Source organism: Bison bison, unplaced genomic scaffold, assembly GCF_000754665.1.
Source record: "Bison bison bison isolate TAMUID 2011002044 unplaced genomic scaffold, Bison_UMD1.0 scf7180017864318, whole genome shotgun sequence".
NCBI lineage: Eukaryota > Metazoa > Chordata > Mammalia > Artiodactyla > Bovidae > Bison > Bison bison.
Genome location: NW_011494890.1, coordinates 2,504,123 through 2,526,285, shown reverse-complemented (window position 1 = coordinate 2,526,285; position 22,163 = coordinate 2,504,123).

Below are 22,163 nucleotides of genomic sequence, written 5' to 3'. Positions count from 1 at the left end.
TGAAGTCAGGTAGGTTGATTCCTCCAGTTCCATTCTTCTTTCTCAAGATAGCTTTGGCTATTCGAGGTTTTTTGTCTTTCCATACAAATTGTGAAATTATTTGTTCTAGCTCTGTGAAGAATACTGTTGGTAGCTTGATAGGGATTGCATTGAATCTATAAATTGCTTTGGGTAGTATACTCATTTTCACTATATTGATTCTTCCAATCCATGAACATGGTATATTTCTCCATCTATTCATGTCCTCTTTGATTTCTTTCACCAGTGTTTTATAGTTTTATATATATAGGTCTTTAGTTTCTTTAGGTAGATATAATCCTAAGTATTTTATTCTTTCCGTTGCAATGGTGAATGGAATTGTTTCCTTAATTTCTCTTTCTGTTTTCTCATTATTAGTGTATAGGAATGCAAGGGATTTCTGTGTGTTGATTTTATATCCTGCAACTTTACTATAGTCATTGATTATTTCTAGTAATTTTCTGGTGGAATCTTTAGGGTTTTCTATGTAGAGGATCATGTCATCTGCAAATAGTGAGAGTTTTACTTCTTCTTTTCCAATTTGGATTCCTTTTATTTCTTTTTCTGCTCTGATTGCTGTGGCCAAAACTTCCAAAACTATGTTGAATAGTAATGGTGAAAGTGGGCACCCTTGTCTTGTTCCTGACTTTAGAGGAAATGCTTTCAATTTTTCACCATTGAGGATAATGTTTGCCATGGGTTTGTCATATATAGCTTTTATTATGTTGAGGTATGTTCCTTCTATTCCTGCTTTCTGGAGAGAGGACCCTTCTATACTGGAAATGCAAGTTAGCTTGAAGACTTAAGTGCTGCACATGGGGAAACCAAGATTTATCCCTACTACTAAGAATAATGGGCTTCCCTTGTGGATCAGATGGTAAAGAATCTACCTGCAGTGCAGGAGACCTGGGTTCCATCCCTGGGTTGGGAAGATCCCCTAGAGAAGGAAATGGTAACCCACTCCAGTATTCTTGCCTGGACAATCCCATGGACACAGAAGCCTGGTGGGCTACAGTCCATGTGGTCGCAAAGAGTCAGACACGACTAAGAGACTAACAATTTCAATAAGAACTTTGACTTTCATTTTGGGCAGTTTACATTTAAAGATGTATACATGTGCAGTTTTGTACAATATCATAACTTATCATCTTATAAAAGAGATGTGGCAGATAAATCTATAACCAATCCCCTAAAATCCCTGAGAAGGAAATGACAACCCACTCCAGTATACTTGTCTGGAATATTCAAAGGACAGAGGGGCCTGGGGGGGCTACAATTTAGGGGGTCAAAAAGAGTCAGACATGACTGAGCACTATCCCCTAAGATCTTAATTAAAAAGGACATTTAATTAAGTAGGGTTTTTTGTGAACTACTTGAAGTTAAACTAACTTCATAACGATTGGTAACCTGACGTAGTTTTTGGCACATTAGTTCATCCTACCCTTTTCATGGTCTTCATGGACCTTTTATTAAGAAACGCCCCTTTATGTAGGGAGGTCCAAACTCCCAGGGAACTGAAGAACTGTATTATAATAAAGTTCTTGACAAAATCACTGCATCTGAAATGAAAAAGATGCACTCAGTGTTTTTGTTTTTTTAAAGTAGGTCAATCTGCATAAATTTGATGGAACATTGCATTGTAATGTGGTGCCAGTGATTAATCATGGATTAGCTTGAAATGAATAGGATAAAAATTTATAATTTATAATGAATATCACACATAACTATAGAGCTGATTATCCAGGTTCGAATATTAGAATATCTCCCTGGCTTTGTTATTGTTTACCACATATACATGGACTAAATATTTATATCCCAGGCCTATATTTAACTGGGTTTCACCTGACAGATGTAATAACTTCCAGCGTTTTATATGAAAAGGCTGGAATTTATATATACACATGATAATCAAACCCCTGAGGCTCAGGCCAGAGGATGCCAGGAGAATACTGACATTTAAGGCTGCTGTGGATTTTTTTTCCCAGCAGAAGGAGCATTTAAGTGGGTCATGGCCCAAAGGTATTGAACTTCTTCCCTTGCTGACAGCTATTTACCAGAGCACAGTCAAGTAAAGGAAGTGGATTAAGGAGCTCCAATTGATCAGAAAATAGCATTCAAACTTGAAACCTGTCTCTACTCCCAGAACTCAGCTTTTGAAAATCTTTCAGTGAAACTATTGTCAAGGGATGGCATAATCACAGAATGAAGTAAGAAGATTTAAAATTCTTAAGCAGACAAAAATGCATTGAGAGTCTCAGTTTTAAGGACTCCTAGGAAATAGCCAAGTGAAACTGAATCACAAAGAACACTCATTGATCCGTTCAAACTATAACAAAAGTTTTCAGAAGAAAATATATCCTCCCATTCCACAATCCCAGATGGATTAGAATGCCAGAAAAATATAGGAAATAATGGAATATGCATTTTATTTAATTTGAAATAATTCATATGAACAGTAAAATATCAAAGTTAAGATTATATTTATCAATTTGTAAATGAATATGCATTGTATATAAAAGAATGTAAAAAGTGTATTGAAGCACTATGTTCTGGGCTGTTTATTTCCTCGGAGCTTCCATTCATCCAATTTCTACCACAAGTTGACAATGAAAGAGGTAAGAAAAATGGAAGTGATGGAAACCTGAAAAGTACCAGTTTTAGGAAAAAACTGTACTGAATCATAAAAATGATTTTTTTTTTTGTTCTATTTTCTAAGGATTATTATTTCATTTTATGTAGATTTGTCTTTGTTTCGGAAGAGAAGATTGGTGAGTTTCCTGGGTCATCTCAGAATGAAGACATTTCTAACTGAAGCCTGTAAAGTGAGCTGAGAGTCATTCAAGGATGACTCTCATGAAAGACTGGAAATTTATCATTGCTCAGATACTCACAACTTCAAATGTCTGGTTTAAAAAATGAAATGACAATAATAAATGAGAGTCACTGCATGCTGTCATCTAGCATAGCTGTGTGTTAGTCACTCAGTCATGTCCACCTCTTTGTGACCCCATGGACTGTAGCCCACCAGGCTTCTCTATCCACAGAATTCTCCAGGCAAGAATACAAGATTGGGTTGCCATTTCCTACTCCAGGGGATCTTCTTGACCCAAGGATTGAGCCCGGGTCCCCCACATTGTAGGCAGATTCTTTACCATCTAAGCCACCAGGGAAGCCCTAAACACTTTACATGAATTAGCCCAATTATAGTCACAGAGTCCTGGGGAAGGGAATTCAGTGAATATTTCCATCTTATGAAGGAGGAAAATGAAGTAAAAAAAGTTCAATAAATTTTGTGGGACCAAAGTCCCACAATTAGTAAGTGGTAATATTAAGAACTGAACTCAAGAATGTTAATTCTTGTTTACACTTTAAAGTATGGGTAGAAGTTGCAGTGATCTTGAAGTCAGAAGACACCCATATATGTAGTGCTTTGACAAGTCACCCCAACTAGGAGCTATTTTTCTTCAGTGAAATTGTAACAGAGCAGGATGCCATGGGATCTTCCTGAGACAGACCCCTCCCCTACATCCTCTGTTTTAGCTCCTCTCTGAAGTACCTAGATAAGAGTATCTGATGCACATTTCCTGAGTTGTTTTACAGATGCTAAAACCAACACCAAATGGAAGACATTAACTACTTGATGCCCAAGAGCACTTACCCCTTCCCCACAGGCCTACTGAAGTCTAAGTTCAGTACAGTTCAGCCGCTCAGTCGTGTCCAACTCTCTGCGACCCCATGAATCACAGCACGCCAGGCTTCCCTGTCCATCACCAACTCCCGGAGTTCACTCAAACTCACGTCCATCGAGTCAGTGATGCCATCCAGCCATTTCATCCTCTCTCGTCCCCTTCTCCTCCTGTCCCCAATTCCTCCCAGCATCAGGGTCTTTTCCAATGAGTCAACTCTTTGCATGAGGTGGCAAAAGTATTGGAGTTTCAGCTTTAGTACCAGTCCTTCCAATGAACACCCAGGACTGATCTGCTTTAGAATGGACTGGTTGGATCTCCTTGTAGTCCAAGGGACTTTCACGAGTCTTAACCAACACCACAGTTCAAAAGCATCAATTCTTCGGTGCTCAGCTCTTTTAACAGTCCAACTCTCACATTCATACATGACCACTGGAAAAACCATAGCCTTGACTAGACGGACCTTTGTTGCCAAAGTAAAGTCTCTACTTTTCAATATGCTGTCTAGGTTGGTCATAAATTCCTTTCCAAGAAGTAAGCATCTTTTAATTTCATGGCTGATATCACCATCTGCAGTGATTTTGGAGCCAAAAAATAAAGTCTGACACTGTTTCCACTGTTTCCCAACTATTTGCCATGAAGCAATGGAACCAGATGCCATGATCTTCGTTTTCTGAATGTTGAGCTTTAAGCCAATTTTTTCACTCTCCTCTTTCACTTTTAACAAGAGACTTTTTAGTTCCACTTCAGTTTCTGCCATTAGTGTGGTATCATCTGCATATCTGAGGTTATTGATATTTCTACTGGCAATCTTGATTCCAGCTTGTGCTTGCTCCAGCCCAGCGTTTCTCATGATGTACTCTGCATATAAGTTAAATAAGCAGGGTGACAAAATACAGCCTTGACGTGCTCCTTTTCCTATTTGGAACCAGTTTGTTGTTCCACGTCCAGTTCTAACTGTTGCTTCCTGACCTGTATACAGATTTATCAAGAGACAGCTCAGGTGGTCTGGTATTCCCATCTCTTTCAGAATTTTCCACAGCTTATTGTGATCCACATAGTCAAAGGCAATAAAGCAGAAACAGATGTTTTTCTGGAACTCTCTTGCTTTTTTGATGATCCAGTGGATGCTGGCAATTTGATCTCTGGTTCCTATGCCTTTACTAAAACCAGCTTGAACATCTGGAATTTCACGGTTCACGTACTGTTGAAGCCTGGCTTGGAGAATTTTGAGCATTATTTTACTAACGTGTGAGATGAGTGCAATTGTGCAGTAGTCTGAGCATTCTTTGGCATTGCCTTTCTTTGGGATTGGAATCAAAACTGACCTTTTCCAGTCCTGTGGCCACTGCTGAGTTTTCCAAATTTTCTGGCATATTGAGTGCAGTACTTTCACAGCATCATCTTTCAGGATTTGAAATAGCTCAACTGGGATTTCATCACCTCCACTGGCTTTATTCATAATGATGCTTTCTAAGGCCCACTTGATTTCATATTCCAGGATGTCTGGCTCTAGGTGAGTGATCACTCCATAGTGATTATCTCAGTCATGAAGATTTTTTGTACAATTCTTCTGTGTATTCTTGCCACATCTTCTTAATATCTTCTGCTTCTGTTAGGTCCATACCATTTCTGTCCTTTATCAAGCCCATCTTTGCATGAAATGTTCCCTTGGTATCTCTAATTTTACTGAAGAGATCTCTAGTCTTCCCCATTCTGTTGTTTTCCTCTATTTCTTTGTATTGATCACTGAGGAAGGCCTTTTTATCTCTCCTTGCTATTCTTTGGAATTCTGCATTCAGATGCTTATATCTTCCCTTTTCTCCTTTGCTTTTTGCTTCTCTTCTTTTCACAGCTATTTTTAAGGCGTCCTCAGACAGCCATTTTGGTTTTTTGCATTTCTTTTCCATAGGGATGGTCTTGATCCCTGTCTCCTGTACAATGTCACGAACCTCCATCCATAGTTCATCAGGCACTCTATCAGATCTAGTCCCTTAAATCTATTTCTCACTTCCACTGTATAATCATAAGTGATTTGATTTAGGTCATACCTGAATGGTCTAATGGTTTTCCCTTCTTTCTTCAATTTAAGTCTGAATTTGGCCATAAGGAGTTCATGATCTCATCATGAACCACTGCGAGCCACATCAGCTCCCAGTCTTGTTTTTGCTGACTGTACAGAGCTTCTCCATATTTGGCTGCAAAGAATATAATCAACCTGATTTCGGTGTTGACCATCTGGTGATGTCCATGTATAGAGTCTTCTCTTGTGTTCTTGGAAGAGGGTGTTTGCTATGACCAGTGCATTCTCTTGGTAAAACTCTATTAGCCTTTGCCCTGCTTCATTCCATACTCCAAGGCCAAACTTGCCTGTTACTCCAGGTGTTTCTTGACTTCCTACTTTTGTATTCCAGTCCCCTATAATGAAAAGGACATTTATTTTGGGTGTTAGTTCTAAAAGGTCTTGTAGGTCTTCATAGAACCGTTCAACTTCAGCTTCTTCAGCATTACTGGTTGGGGCATAGACTTGGATTACTGTGATATTGAATGGTTTGCCTTGGAAATGAACAGAGATCATTCTGTTGTTTTTGAGATTGCATCCAAGTACTGCATTTTGGACTCTTTTGTTGACCATGATGGCTACTCCATTTCTCCTAAAGGATTCCTGCTCACAGTAGTAGATATAATGGTCATCTGAGTTAAATTCACCCATTCCAGTCCATTTTAGTTAGCTGATTCCTAGAATGTTGACGTTCACTCTTGCCATCTCCTGTTTGACCACTTCCAATTTGCCTTGATTCATGGACCTGACATTCCAGGTTCCTATGCAATATTGCTCTTTACAGCATTGGACCTTGCTTCTATCACCAGTCACATCACAAGTGGGTATTGTTTTTGCTTTGGCTCCATCCCTTCATTCTTTCTGGAGTTATTTCTCCACTGATCTCCAGGAACATATTGGGCACCTACTGACCTGGGGAGTTCCTCTTTCAGTATCCTATCATTTTGCCTTTTCATACTGTTCATGAGGTTTTCAAGCCAAAAATACTGAAGTGGTTGTCCATTCCCTTCTCCAGTGGACCACATTCTGTCAGACCTCTCCACCATGACCCTCCAGTCTTGGGTGGCCCCACATGACATGGCTTAGTTTCACTGAGTTAGACAAGGCTGTGGTCCGTGTGATCAGATTGACTAGTTTTCTGTCATTATGGTTTCAGTGTGTCTTCCGTCTGATGCCCTATCACAACACCTACCATCTTACTTGGGTTTCTCTTACTTTGGACGTGGGGTATCTCTTCAAGGCTGCTCCAGCAAAGTGCGGCCGCTGCTTCTTACCTTGGATGAGGAATATCTCCTCATGGCCACCCCTCTTGACCTTGAATGTGGAGTAGCTCCTCTCAGCCCTCCTGAGTCTAAGGATTGATAAAGATTAACCCTTAGACTTCACTCTGTTATCTCACTATCAACCAATCAGAGAATTGTGCATGAGAGGATCACATACTCCGGGACTCCCTTTCCTCACCTAATCTCTAAGAATGCTTTGCTCAAACCCATTGGAGAATTTGAGTTTTGGGGAATTCGAGTTTTTAGGTTGGACTCCTTGCTTGGTGCCTGACAATAAGTGCTGCACGTTCCTTCACAACAACCTGGTGTCGGTAGATGGGTTTACTTCATCTGGGAGAGAGGATCTAGGTTTTGGTTTATTAAAAAAAAAAAATGGATTAGCAGTCCCCATCTCACCGCATTACTATGTGCATGGAATAGAATTCAAAATATGAAATGTTGTTTTTTTGTGTGTGAACTGTTAAATCTTGTATTGTATATAGAAAATCTATTTTTCATATAAAACTACATTCTCAAAAACTCCTGGAATAAGGTCATAATTCATTGGATAAATAGTAGCCTTTTCCCTTCTTTTTCTCAAATAAAGGAACAAAAAGATCAGCAAATTTTCTCAGTGTGGCCTTAGGTCAGAAGAGCAAATTATGTTCATATATTTTAATTTCTCAAAGGTCTATTCTTCATTTACCAACTAGCCTCATATAACTCATGTATGTGAAGTCGCTCAGTCGTGTCTGACTCTTTGTGACCCCATGGACTGTAGCCTATCAGGCTCCTCCATCCATGGGATTTTCCAGCAAGAGTGCTGGAGTGGATTGCCATTTCTAACCAGGGGATCTTCCCAACCCAGGAATCAAAGCCGGGTCTCCCACATTGCAGGTGGATGCTTTACCATCGAGCCACCAGGGATACAAAAAGCATAATTATAAGACATGTTTTGAGAGTCATTCTTATTTCAAAAAAAGAATAAAACATGCTAATATATTGTAAAATATCAGACCACTTTCAAATCATTGATAGAAATGTTTTATGTTACTATGTAGTAGTTAATTTTTTGGTTACTAAACCTAACAGCAGAAACAGTAAATAACAGCTTATCTAAGTGATAGTCTCGATGTTACAAATAAAAGTTGTAAAACAAATGCAAATATAATGGATTCTGGGCATCTGAATATCAGAATGAGGCCATATTGCAAATGATTTAAAATTATATAAATACCTCATGTTGTTATTATAAAGACTTCCCTGGTGGTCCAGTGGCTAAGTAAGACTCCATCTCCCAATTCAGGGGGCCAGATTCAGTCCCTGGTCAAGGAACTAAATCCCACATGCCTCACCCGAAAGATCCTACAGGTCATAATGAAGTTCAAAGAGCCTAGTGCTGCAACTAAAACCTGGCACAGCCCAATAAATAAATAAATATTTTTTTAAAAGCATCTTCTTGGATTAGCTAGAGCAAATGAAATCAGAATGCTTGGTGATGGGTCTGAAAAAAAAATTTTTTTTTTAGTCTAATTTTAACAAAATCCCCAAATGTTTCTCAAACCCATGATATTTGAACAACTCTATGTGCTTTTAAAACAGGATACAATCTGTGTTCTCAGCCCCTACAACATACACAGTAGGTAAACTCAATAAGTATGTTAAACACAATAAACAATGTATGTCAACAAATCCTTTCCTTTATAAATCAATAATAAATAAAAGTGTTAGGTAGGTAGAATAGGGAAAAGGAGTCCAAAATGGCGGTGGCTAAAAGACAAGGAAGGTCAAAGGAAGGTCTGAGGACCAGAGTTAGGACTGCAGGTAGAACAGCACTCCTGACTAAGCCCAATTTGCAGAGGGCAAGCCCAGGGGGAAGAAAGAAACATATAAAAAGAGGAGCCAAAGGACTCTCTCTCTCTCTCCCTCTCTCTCTCTCTCCCTCCCGCATGCCTATGCTTTCTCTTTCTCTCTCTATCACCCCCCACCCCCCAACCCCCACACACCGCACGCTGGCACACTCCTCTACTCTCTTCTGTTCTTCAAGGATGGATTCTCCTGCTATCTTCTAAATAAAATAGAGCTGTAACACTGATTTATCTAAGAGCTATGATATGGTTTGTTCAAGACCTGAGAGCTGTGACACGCCGAGGGCTTTAATGTCCGTCACCCCAAATCATTGTTGTGATGAGACAAAGAACCAAGGAGCATACACTCACCTGACATCTATCAAAAGCAAAAATGTTTGCCATAATAGATACCCCCATGCATATACGTTAAATCAAACCAGCCTTCTTGGCTTCGTTCTTCTCTCATGGTGCTTCACCTATTCCACCACCAGGTCAATCACTCCTGCACACTGCTCTAGGATTGATGTATACAAAGGTGAACGACTTTGGAATCATTTAAATACAAATAACTGCTTTGAAAAACAAAACAGAAATCTCCTGTGAGGATTATATATGTCCAAAACACCAAACTTAGTATTTTTAGAATTAAACATAGGGAAAATATAAATATTCTCATTTTTAAAGATAGGAATATTGCAATTTTCACTGTCAACTTTCTGAAACAACTGTGTCTTTTATTTCATTTTCTTTTAATTTTTGCAATAATTTCCAAAGTTGTCTTTAAATATACAAGTAAGGGGTATCCCAGGTGGCACTAGTGGTAAAGAACACATCTGCCAATGCAGGAAGCCCAAGAGACACATGTTCAATCCCTGGGTTGAGAAGATCCCCTGGAGGAGGGCATGGCAACCCACTCCAGTATTCTTGCCTGGAGAATCCCATGGACAAAAGAGCCTGGCGGGCTATAGTCCATAGGATCCCAATGAGTTGGACAGGACTGAAGTGACACTTTATAGGAAATAGATGGGGAAACAGTGGCAACAGTGTCAGACTTTATTTTTTTGGGCTCCAAAATCACTGCAGATGGTGATTGCAGCCATGAAATTAAAAGATGCTTACTCTTTGGAAGGAAACTTATGACCAACCTAGATAGCAAATTCAAAAGCAGAGACATTACTTTGCCAACAAAGGTCCGTCTAGCCAAGGCTATGGTTTTTCCTGTGGTGATGTATGGATGTGAGAGTTGGACTGTGAAGAAGGCTGAGCACCAAAGAATTGATGCTTTTGAACTTTGGTGTTGGAAAAGACTCTTGAGAGTCCCTTGGACTGCAAGGAGATCCAATCAGTCCATTCTGAAGGAGATCAGCCCTGGGATTTCTTTGGAGGGAATGATGCTGAAGCTGAAACTCCAGTACTTTGACCACCTCATGCGAAGAGTTGACTCATTGGAAAAGACTCTGATGCTGGGAGGGATTGGGGGCAGGAGAAGAAGGGGACGACAGAGGATGAGATGGCTGGATGGCATCACTGACTTGATGGGCATAAGTCGGAGTGAACTCCCGGAGTTGGTGATGGACAGGGAGGCCTGGCATGCCGCGATTCATGGGTCGCAAAGAGTCGGACACGACTGAGCGAATGAACTGAACTGAACTGAAGTGACTTAGCATTCACATACAACTAAGAGTCCAAATACAAAACATCACATGACCCTGGGTGGTATCTTTAGGCATCTACGACAAAAGAATACTCTCCTTTCCCACATTTGATATTTATGTGTGTTTTTTTTTTTTAATATATGAATGTTTATTATTTTATACTGAAATGATCATTAGAGAAGGCCATACATCTATGGTTATCTATAACTTTCCCTAAAAGTGATTGGGTTAATCACATGTTAGTTGTTGTTTGAAGACAAGATATATAAATGTGAAATGCCAACCTTGGAGAAGCTGTTTCCCTAGATAATGAGTTTGAATACCAAAGATGATTCTGCTTGTGCCTAGATGGTATTGATTACTGATGGTCTCTGCCCTACCATCAGTAATGGACATGAAGACCAAAACCAGGGCATGAAGATTTTCCTTTTTTTGGACTGCAGGTATAAAATAGTTGTCTTAGACTATTCAGGCTGCTATAAATAACAAAAGACCATAGTCTGAAGTCTTGGAGGGGTGCTTAAAAATAACAGAAATTTATCATTTATTTCTCACACTTCTGGAGGCTAGAAAGTTTAAGACCAAGGCCCCTCCAGATTGTGTCTGGCAAGACCCCCTTCCTAGTTCAGGGGTGGCTGTTTTCTCTCTGTCTTCACATGGCAGAAGGGGTGGAGGAGATCTCTGATGTCCCTTTACAAGGGCAACTCATCCTATTCCTAAGGGCTCTACACTTATGACCTAATCACTTTCCAAAGGCCCCACCTCCAAATACTTTCATAGTAAGAAATAAGCTTCAACACATGAATTTTGGGTGGGCACATTCAGTCTCAGCTCTGAGTTGTTTAAACCAGATTATTCTCTTGCAATTTCCTATTAAACTGCTGTTAGTGGCTATCAACTGCTATTTATAAGTTCTTGACTTAAGCTGTGAAATATAATGGTAAAGAGCTGCTCCCTTGGGGCCAGATATGATAGTAAGAGCAGCAAATAATGTTCAGAGGAAATTAGCCAAGGGAGAAGGGACTCATGGCTAAATTGAGTCTCCCCCATGTCCAACAGAAACTTCAGAACTTTACTTTAGAAAGACAGTAGTCTTGTAATTTTTCTCCCTCCACATTTAGTATCTCCCTTTGTCTCTTCTCTTGTTTTGTTTCCTCATGTCTTGTTTTTCTACACTTATTTAATTAAAGTTAGCTTGATGGTTTTTTATTAATTGTATATAAACGGAGGCTTCTGCAGTGGCTCAGTGGCAAAGAATCTGCCTGTAATGCAGGAGACTTACAAGATGAAGTTTCTATCTCTGGATTGGGAAGATTCCCTGGAGGAAGAAATGGCAATCCACACAAACAAAATGTCCCTGGATAGTCTTCGGCGGTGGGGAATACACAAGGCCAACATATCTGAATGTAATTGTTACCATCCGACAGAGTCACCTGCTTTCCCTACCCTGTTCAATAACTTTTCTCATAATACCTTCTGATGACTGTATTTATCATATCCAGAGCTGATTTGTTTAGGCTACATAGAATTTATAAATTAGAAACACGCTAAATGGATTCTACTTTGGCACTTATTTTATTCAAACAGAACACTATCTGTGTGAACCCCAGAATGAAACAGTCCTTAAAAAAATGGATTTTGGCTGTTCCACGTGGCTTGTGGGAACTTAACTCTTCAACTAGAGATTGAACCCAGGCCCCTTGCAGTGGAAGTGCATTGTCCTAACCACTGGACCACTGCTGATTGGACAGGAAAGCTTGGAGTGCTTCAGTCAATGGGGTTGAAAAAAGTCAGACACAACTGAGCAACTGAACTGAACTGAACCACTGAACCACCAGGGAATTCCCACAAAAAACTTTTTGATAAATAATTTGATTTTAACTTAGAAAGAATTACCACTGACTACCCGAATAAGAAAATAGACTGTAATATATTGAATTTTTGCCCAACTAGCTGAAAAACTGAGAGAGCCTCATCAGCTGTCCCAAACTCGCTTTGATAAGAAACAAGATTTTCAAGGTCGGGGAGCTTTGACCTTGTATGATGGAGGTTAATTTCCTCTCCTAAGGATGCCTACAGAAATTGTGTGTCATTAAAGAAAACCTGGGTTTCCCTGGTGCTCAGCAGTAAAGAATCTGCTTGCAGTGTAGAAGACCTGGGTTTGATCCCTGGGTCGGGAAGATCCCCTGGAGGAGGGCATGGCAAGCCACTCCAGTGCTCTTGCCTAGAGAATCCCATGGAGAGAGGAGCCTGGCAGGCTGCAGTCCATAGGGTCACACAGAGTTGGACACGACTGGAGTGACTAAGCAGCAGCAACAGCAAAGAAAGCCTAGCACTGATGATCATGAATAATTTCTCTAAAAGTACAAATAATTAATAGCTTAACTTCCATTTTAGAATATAAGTTTGAAAAAGTGAATAAAAAATACATACGAGGAGAAAAATACAAAAGCATTTGTTTGGTTCACATAAATAGTCATATGAAGCGAGAATATTTTACTGCTTAGAGTAGATAATCTGCTCAGATAACCACAATTGTGTGATCACTCACCTAGAGCCAGATATCCTAGAATGCAACGTCAAGTGGACCTTAGGAAGCATCATTACAAACAAAGCTAATGGAAGTGATTCAATTCTAACTAGCTATTTCAAATCCTAAAAGATGTTGCTGTGAAAGTGCTGCACTCAATATGCCAGTAAATTTGGAAAACTCAGCAATGGACACAGTTCTGGAAAAGGTCAGTTTTCATTCCAATCCCAAAGAAAGGTAATACCAAAGAATGTTTAAACTACCACAAAATTTCACTTATCTCACATGCTAGCAAAGTAATGCTCAAAATTCTCCAAGCCAGACTCCCACAGTGAACCGAGAACTTCCAGATGTTCAAACTGGAGTTAGAAAAGGCAGAGGAATCAGAGATCAAATTGCAAACATCCTTTGGATCATAGAAAAAGCAAGAGAGTTCCAGAAAAACTTCTGCTTTCTCTTTATTGACTACACCAAAGCCCTTGACTGTATGGATCACAATAAACTGGAAGATTTTTCAAGAGATGGGAATACCAGACCACCTTACCTCCTTCATGAGAAATCTGCTTGCAGCTCAAGAAGCAAAAGTTAGAACTGGACAAGGAACAACAGAGCTAGTTCCAAATTGGGAAAGGAATACATCAAGGCTGTGTATTGTCACCCTGCTTATTTAACTTGTATGCGGAGTACATCATGTGAAATGCTGGGTTGGATGAAGCACAAGCTGGAATCAAGATTCCCAGGAGAAATGTCAGTAACCTCAGATATGCAGATGACACCACCCTTATGGCAGAAAGCGAAGAAGAACAGAGGAGCCTCTTGATGAAAGTGAAAGAAGAGAGTGAAAATGTTGGCTTAAAGCTCAACATTCAGAAAACTAAGATCATGGCATCTAGTCTCATCATTTCACGGCAAATAGATGGTGAAACAATGGAAACAGTGACAAGATTTATTTTCCTGGGCTCCAAAATCACTGTGGATGGTGATTGCAGCCATGAAATCAAAAGACACTTGCTCCTTGCAAGAAAAGCTATGACCAACATAGACTGCATATTAAAAAGCAGAGACATTACTTTGCTGACAAAGGCCTATCTAGTCCAAGCTATGGTCTTTCCAGTAGTCATGTATGGATATGAGAGTTGGACCATAAAGAAAGCTGAATGACAAAGAATTGATGCTTTTAAACTGTGGGGTTGGAGAAGAAGATTCTTGAGAGCCCCTTGGACTGCAAGGAGATCCAACTAGTCCATCATAAAGGAAATCAGTTCTGAATATTCATTGGAAGGACTGATGCTGAAGCTGAAACTCCAATACTTTGGCCACCCGATGTGAAGAGCTGAGTCATTTGAAAAGACCCTGATCCTGGGAAAGACTGAAGGCAGAAGGAGAAGGGGATGACAGAGGATGAAATGGTTGCATGACATTACTGACTCAATGGACATGAGTTTGAGCAAGCTCCAGGAGTTGGTGATGGACAGGAAAGCCTGGCATGCTGCAGTCCATGAAGTCACAAAGAGACAGACACAACTGAATGACTGAACTGAACTGAGATAATCTGCTGACCAATGCATTAAGTGTGTCCACACAAGTAGCTAATGAGTAGAAAATTAGGAAAAATACCAATCTTTGGAAAGAGCTATATTTGATGGAGAGATCAAAGAAGATGTGGAAATATTTTTTTAGTGAAATTAATGATAATAATACTCAGGATAGCTATGAAAGAACATTCAATCATGCTAAAATTTAAACTGCATCATTTGGAGAGATAGGAATTTAATAACAGAAAAAATGATCATAGTGAAATAAGGATACAGAAAGAGGGAAAAAATGAATAGGAGATTGGGTTAAACTAAGGAAGAACTTGCTCATCAGAGAAGGGAATTTAATAAAATCGAGGTATCCTAAAGCAGATAAGTTTTATCATCTTAATTTTCTTCCAGAATCTCCTACATGTCCAATTGTTCACAGAGTTCATCTTAACTCTTGCTTTTGGGCAGTGCCTTGATCATTTTGCAACATTAAAATAATGATCTTTTATGCAGAGAAAAATATATTATTATCAATTACTATGTTATACTGATTTCCTTTCTAATTAGATCTTTAAAGAATGGAAGGAAAGCTATCATAATAAACATTCATATGAACTAACTAACTAACATTCATATGAATAGGTCATGACAAAAATTTAATGAAGCACTATTTGAAATTTTAAAATATACAACTATTCAAAATGCATGAATACTGTCTAATTGTTTAATAGGTTGAGGGTTTTTTTAATTATTTAATATCAAATTTTAAGAATTATCACACTTGAAAGTATGTCTAGGATTCTTATATACAACAGATCCATGAATTTGACATGGAAATAGAGGTTTCAGTATTTATAATCTCAATGTTTTCTCCTTTTGGGTTACACAGACTGTTTGTATTGATTCTCATAGAAAGATATATTGTTGGACTGCACCCCACAGGCCTACAAGATTTGCAGTTGCCCAGCTTTGAAACTGAAGAAAGAACCCAGAAACAACAGAGATATCAGTGGTTTAATGGAGAGAGGATCTTACATGTCTGAATCGAGGACCTGGAGCCTGACAGGGCAAGACATCAGGCTGGCAGTCTTAGCTGGGGTGGAGGCATAGGGTGAGGAGGGGACGAACTAACAGTTATTGGGGAATTGATTGGTTTCAAGTGGACTCATTAGTTACCACAGAAACCAGTAGAGTGTCGTACCCCTCAGCACTACTTTGATAAGAACAATCATTATTTCTGCCTTGCAAATGAGATCATCTATACCATTTTTCTAGATTCCACATACATGAGTTAATATATAATATTTGTTTTTCTCTTTCTGATTTACTTCACTCTGTATGACAGTCTCCAGGTCTATCCATGTCTCTACAAATGACCCATTTTTTTTAAATGGCTGAATATTCTATTGTATATATGTACCACATCTTCTTTATTCATTCCTCTATTGATAGACATTTAGGATGCCCTGACTGTTGTAAACAGTACAGTGGAAACTAACACAACATTATACTCCAATAAAAATTAATAATAAAAAAGAATAATCAGTAGCTGGGGCTTGGAACAAGTATGTACCAACGTCAGTCATCTGTGTAACATATAGGCGAGGTGGGCCCTGGTCAAATGGGGATGTACAGAGAGCAATAGAACAGCCATCTTGGGTGGCCTGACCATACACATCTGCCATTTTTACAAATAAATTCACATGGGTAAGATTTGTCTATAGGGATTCCCTGATGGCTCAGTGATAAAGAATCTTCCTGCCAGTACTGGAGATGTAGGTTCGATCCCTAGGTCAGAAAGATCCCCTGGAGAAGGAAATGGCAACCCATTCCAGTATTCTTGCCTGGGGAATCCCATAGACAGAGGAGCCTGGTGGGCTACAGACCATGGGGTCACAAAGGGTCAGACATGACTGAGTACACACCTACAAGATTTGAACGTAACTTTCCCTGAGCACTTTGTCTGGGAATCCAGCAACCCCATGCTCTTTAATTATAAGACATCATGATGACTCCACACCCTCTTCACAACAATCCCACATGAAAATATTCTATGCCCTTTAAGTCATTATCTTAGACCTCTACTCTCTGCTCTCTAGTGATTTCTAGCTTTGTGTAAACTTCTCTGAACTGGGTTGTACTGCTAACCACTCAGAAAACTTTGCATTTAAAAGGAGATTTGAAGATGATAGCCAGTCTCTCTCCATGCTATAACAGGCTATAATTTTCTGCTTCTAAATCTAACCGGTCTGTTCTTGTCCACCTATAAATACAATGTAATATATACCTCTCCTTAACCTGTCTTCCTGTTATTGACTTTGATCATGATACTTGTATAACTCACCTTTCAAAATCTTATTTCTTTAAGAAAACGTGATGAATGCTATTTGCAATGGAAAATGCTATAAGTGTGAAATTTCTCAACTATACATTTTATAGTTTGATGACTCCAGAACTTAAATATTTTTTAATAAAATTAAAAACCTATTCACTATTCTTACCTGAAATTCTTCCAAAACTTTACTATACATACTGAAAAAAGACCACTTCAAAGAAAGAAGACTGCTGAAAAATAGATATCCCTGCCTTGATATGATTAGCCAACTATTCCCTTGTTGACTATTTATGGGTACATTTTTTAAACCCTTAGAACTAAAGTTTCTCCATCAACAATATGATTACAGAAATCATTCTTTCCTTTTGGAGAAGTTAGCAGAATTACTTTAATTTCAAAATGTAATGAACTATTTAAATGCAAAGCATTATAACAAACAAACAAAAAAAGGGCTATTTGCCATGGGTAAATTTGTCAAAGCAAATACAGAGATGAATACACATAAATCTCAAATGGCCAGCAGTAATTCCTGAGGAGTATAGAAGAGATTTTATCTGAAAGTGGATATGAAGGGAGAATTGACTTTTTAGAGCAGATTGTTTTCATCATTGTTTAACCCTAAGAAAAAAGATTTATAAGAAAGAATGCAGAGCACAGATTAATTAAAAGATTTCAAAGAAAACCATATGGATTAAAGGGCTTCAGACTTTTAAAAAGAACAAATGAATGATCTATAACATTCTGCAATAAAGCATTCTTTTGTGATGACTTGAAATTGTTAATTAGATCTAGTTCAGTGTTCTCATAGTGAAATTTCCACTTCCTTTAAATGGTGGCTGCAAAAAGAAACCTAAGTTGATGTGTATCCACAACTGACACACAAATTTTCTGCTTTAGGTTTATTTTCTAGGCCAACACTTACAGCGCATTAGTTTTCAAAACCACACCACTCAATTTACACATGCATACACACAAAAAAATGCATTCATGCACACACATATATTTTGCATATATTAGAGTATGATTTGATATTAGATTGTTGTTTTTTTTCTGTTAATCTCCCTACTGTGATTCAGAACCAGTTTTATAATGTTAGTAGTAATTTATAGTATGCAGTACCAGGTGGTTCAGCGGTTAAAAATCCACTTGCTATGCATGCATCTCAGGAGATGCAGGTTCAATCCCTGAGTCAGAAAGATTCACTGGAAGAGGAATCCACACCAGTAGTCTTGCCTGGAGAATCTCACGGACAGAGAAGCTTGGCAGACTACAATCTACAGGTCGCAAAGAGTCAGACATGACTGAAGCAACTTCACATGCATGCAGTGATATGAAAGCCCTTGAAAAAGACTACTACTACTACTAAAGCACCACACAAATGTAAAGCAATATTTATAGTTGTTGCTTAACCACTTTTATACCTTTTAGCTTACGACATGCTGATATACAGGATGATCTGAAGAGACATTGGTAATTATATTCATCCTCCCTTGAATAATTATCATTTTACTGAGTAAAGTGGAATAAAATGATGGACAGATGTTTTCAAATATTCAGGATGAGAGAAAAGTTAATTACAAAACTCCTACAAAACTGCAGAACAAATAATTAAAGTTTTCATGAAAATGGACAGAGATAATGCCAGTGCCTGAAAGGTATATCTGAATATATTTGGCCTTTACCAAAATCAGAGGTGACTACCTTTGGGAAGATAGGCTAAATCCTTGTTATTTTTAAGAGAAATGATGTGACAAAAACTCCAAGGCATTAATCAAAGAATTTCTCCTACTTCTTTATTTTCAGCACTAGCATGTAGAGCGTGTGAATAACAGCAAACCGGCTTCATTCCACTATTCCTGAAACCTCTTCTTTTTCCATAGGTCACAGAGGATTAGGCCACTCCTCCCCATCATCTGGGCCATTGGACAGTTCTAGGATTAAAAGGACAGATGCTCTCGGCAGTGGTAAGATCAGGCAATGTCTCCATTGCCCCAGGGAAAGCAAGTCTCATGAACAGCACACTTGCTATTATTTAATATTAACATTAAAAGAGCAAATTTGTATGCTTTCTGAACTGAGATTTTTTTACCAAGGTATTTAGCTCAGTTAGAAAAGAATACGCCTGCAATGCAGAAGACCCTGGTTCAATTCCTGGGTCAGGAAGATCTGCTGGAGAAGGGATAGGCTACCCACTCCGGTATTGGGTTTCCCGTGTGGCTCAACTGGTAAAGAATCCACCCGCAATGCAAGAGACCTGGGTTTGACCCCTGGGGTGGGAAGATCCCCTGGAGAACGGAAAGGCTACCCACTCCAATATTCTGGCCTGGAGAATTCCATGGACTGTAGAGTCCATGGGGTAACAAAAAGTACAACATGACTGAACAACTTTCACTTATTTTAAGTTTTACACTTCCCATTTCTTTGCAAATAAGAACTTCATCTAAGACAGAAATCTTTGTGTAACTGATTAAAAATAGTTGTCATAAAAGATTACTCCCAATTTTTCAAAGTAAAAAATTATATAATGATTGATGAGTATAAAAGAGAATTTGACTATTTCTCATATTTAAGATATCCTTATGCATCAATTTCCTAGACTGCAATAACAAAGTACCACAAAATAGGGAGCTTAAATGAACAGAAGTGTAGTCTTTTCCTGTTCTGAAGGCTAGAAGTCCAAAATCAAAGTGTAAGCCAGGCTGATGTTTAGTTGCTCAGGCATGCCCATCTCTTTTGTGACCCCATGGACTATAGCCCACCAGTCTCCTCTATCCAAAGAGTTGTACTCTTTGCAACTCCATGGTTATAGCTCACCAAACTCCTCTATCCATGGGATTTCCCAGGCAAGAATCCTGGAGTGGGCTGCCATTTCCTTTTCCACGGGATCTTCCCAACACAGGGATCGAACCTACACACCTGCATTGACAGGCTGGTTCTTTACCACTGAGCCACCGGGGAAGCTCCCAGCCAGGCTGTACTCTCTCCAAAACCTCTCAGGGAGCATCTCTTCTTGCTTCTTCCAGTTTCTGAGTGCCTCTGACATTTCTTGGTTTGCAGCAGCATCAGTTCAGTTCAGTTCAGTCGTTCAGTTCAGTTCAGTCGCTCAGTTGTGTCCGACTCTTTGAGACCCCATGAATCGCAGCACGCCAGGCCTCCCTGTCCATCACCAACTCACGGAGTTTACCCAAACTCATGTCCATCGAGTCAGTGATGCCGTCCAACCATCTCATCCTCTGTCATCCCCTTCTCCTCCTGCCCCCAAACCAGTCCTGCATCAGGGTCTTTTCCAATGAGTCAACTCTTCACATCAGGTGGCCGAAGTATTGGAGTTTCAGCTTCAGCATCAGTCTTAAGGACTGATTTCCTTTAGGATGAACTGGTTAGATCTGCTTGCAGTCCAAGGGACTCTCAAGAGTCTTCTGCAACACCACAGTTCAAAAGCATCAATTCTTTGGTGCTCAGCTTTATTAATAGTCTAACACTCACATCCATACATGACCACTGGAAAAACCATAGCCTTGACTAGATGAACCTTTGTTGGCAAAGTAAATGTTTCTGTTTTCAAGATGCTGTCTAGGTTGGTCATAACTTTCCTTCTAAGGAGTAAGTGTCTTCTAATTTTATGGCTGTAATCACCATCTGCAGTGATTTTGGAGCCCAGAAAAATAAAGTCAGTCACTCTTTCCACTGTTTCCCCATCTATTTGCCATGAAGTGATGGGACTGGATGCCATGATCTTAGTTTTCTGAATGTTGAGCTTTAAGCCAACTTTTCACTCTCCTCTTTCTTATATGTTACATAACTTATAAAAATCAAATAGGGATGTTTCCAGACCAGAAGAACTCTTTTTTGTGTAAGCAATGTACTTGCATGTATTATTAGAGACTTCATATACTCATGTGAATTATTTCTTCTGATGCAGCAAGAAAGAACAGCAGAAGCTGCACTGGTGACATTGACCCCACCCTGCTTTCCCTGTGCCTTGGACCCTTGAAATGATAGGAGACCACGAAACTAGGTTAGATCACCATGGTGTGTGTGTGAGGCTGATATTGACAGTCCAATAATGTGTTATGTCACCAGCAAACAGAGCAGCAGATTGTGACAATCGTGATCACCCTTCATTTGAAATGTATGGCATAACTGAAATGCAGATACTGTCAGAGATGGCTCTTATTAAGGCACACCAGTTGAACAAGCCAAAAAGTGCCCAGGTGTGTTTGATCTATTAGATCAAGGATGATCAATGATTCTTCAGAGATGAATGAATCAATCCACTTAGAATTCAATCTTCCTTTCAGGTCATCATCAGCATATTTCCTGTTCACCAAATTATAACTAGACATATGATCAAGTAACAGAAAGTTGACCAAAGGAAAAAATAATTTCCTTTTCTGTTTTTACTAGAACTAAATGTTTTTAAAAGAGACTCATAACTCCTCTAAGAGAAAATACCTAAACAATATCAAAATAATATGGAACTTCCTTCAAGGAAAAAATGTCACTAATTATTGTATATGATACTACTCACTAACATGGATACATATCTAATAGGTAGCTTAACTCATAGCCCCAGATTTTAATGCCTCCTTAAAAAGAATTACTAAGAACTGCAACTTTTGCCTGGAGAATCCCAAGGACAGGGGAGCCTGGTGGTCTGCCATCTATGGGGCCACACAGAGTCGGACACAACTGAAGCGAATTAGCAGCAACAGCAGCAGCAACTTTTATAGCTATGGCTGACACTAACACTGTGTAAAGGTGGGCCTAAGGCTCATCAGTCAGTGGTGATAAATATAATGGGATGATTTGTGAGCTAAAAACACATCCATATATAAATGCATATTTTTAATTAGTTGGAGTCACGTTCAGTGAACTCAGTTCAGTTCAGTTCAGTTCAGTTCAGTTACTCAGTCGAGTCCAACTTTTTGCGACCCCATCAATCACAGCACACCAGACCTCCCTGTCCATCACCAACTCCAGAAGTTCACTCAGACTCACGTCCATCGAGTCAGTGATGCCATTCAGCTATCTCATCCTCTGTCATTCCCTTCTTCTCCTGCCCCCAATCCCTCCCAGCATCAGAGTCTTTTCCAATGAGTCAACACTTTGCATGAGGTGGCCAAACTACTGGAGTTTCATCTTCAGCATCATTCCTTCCAAAGAAATGCCAGGGCTGATCTCCTTCAGAATGGACTGGTTGGATCTCCTTGCAGTCCAAGGGACTCTCAAGAGTCTT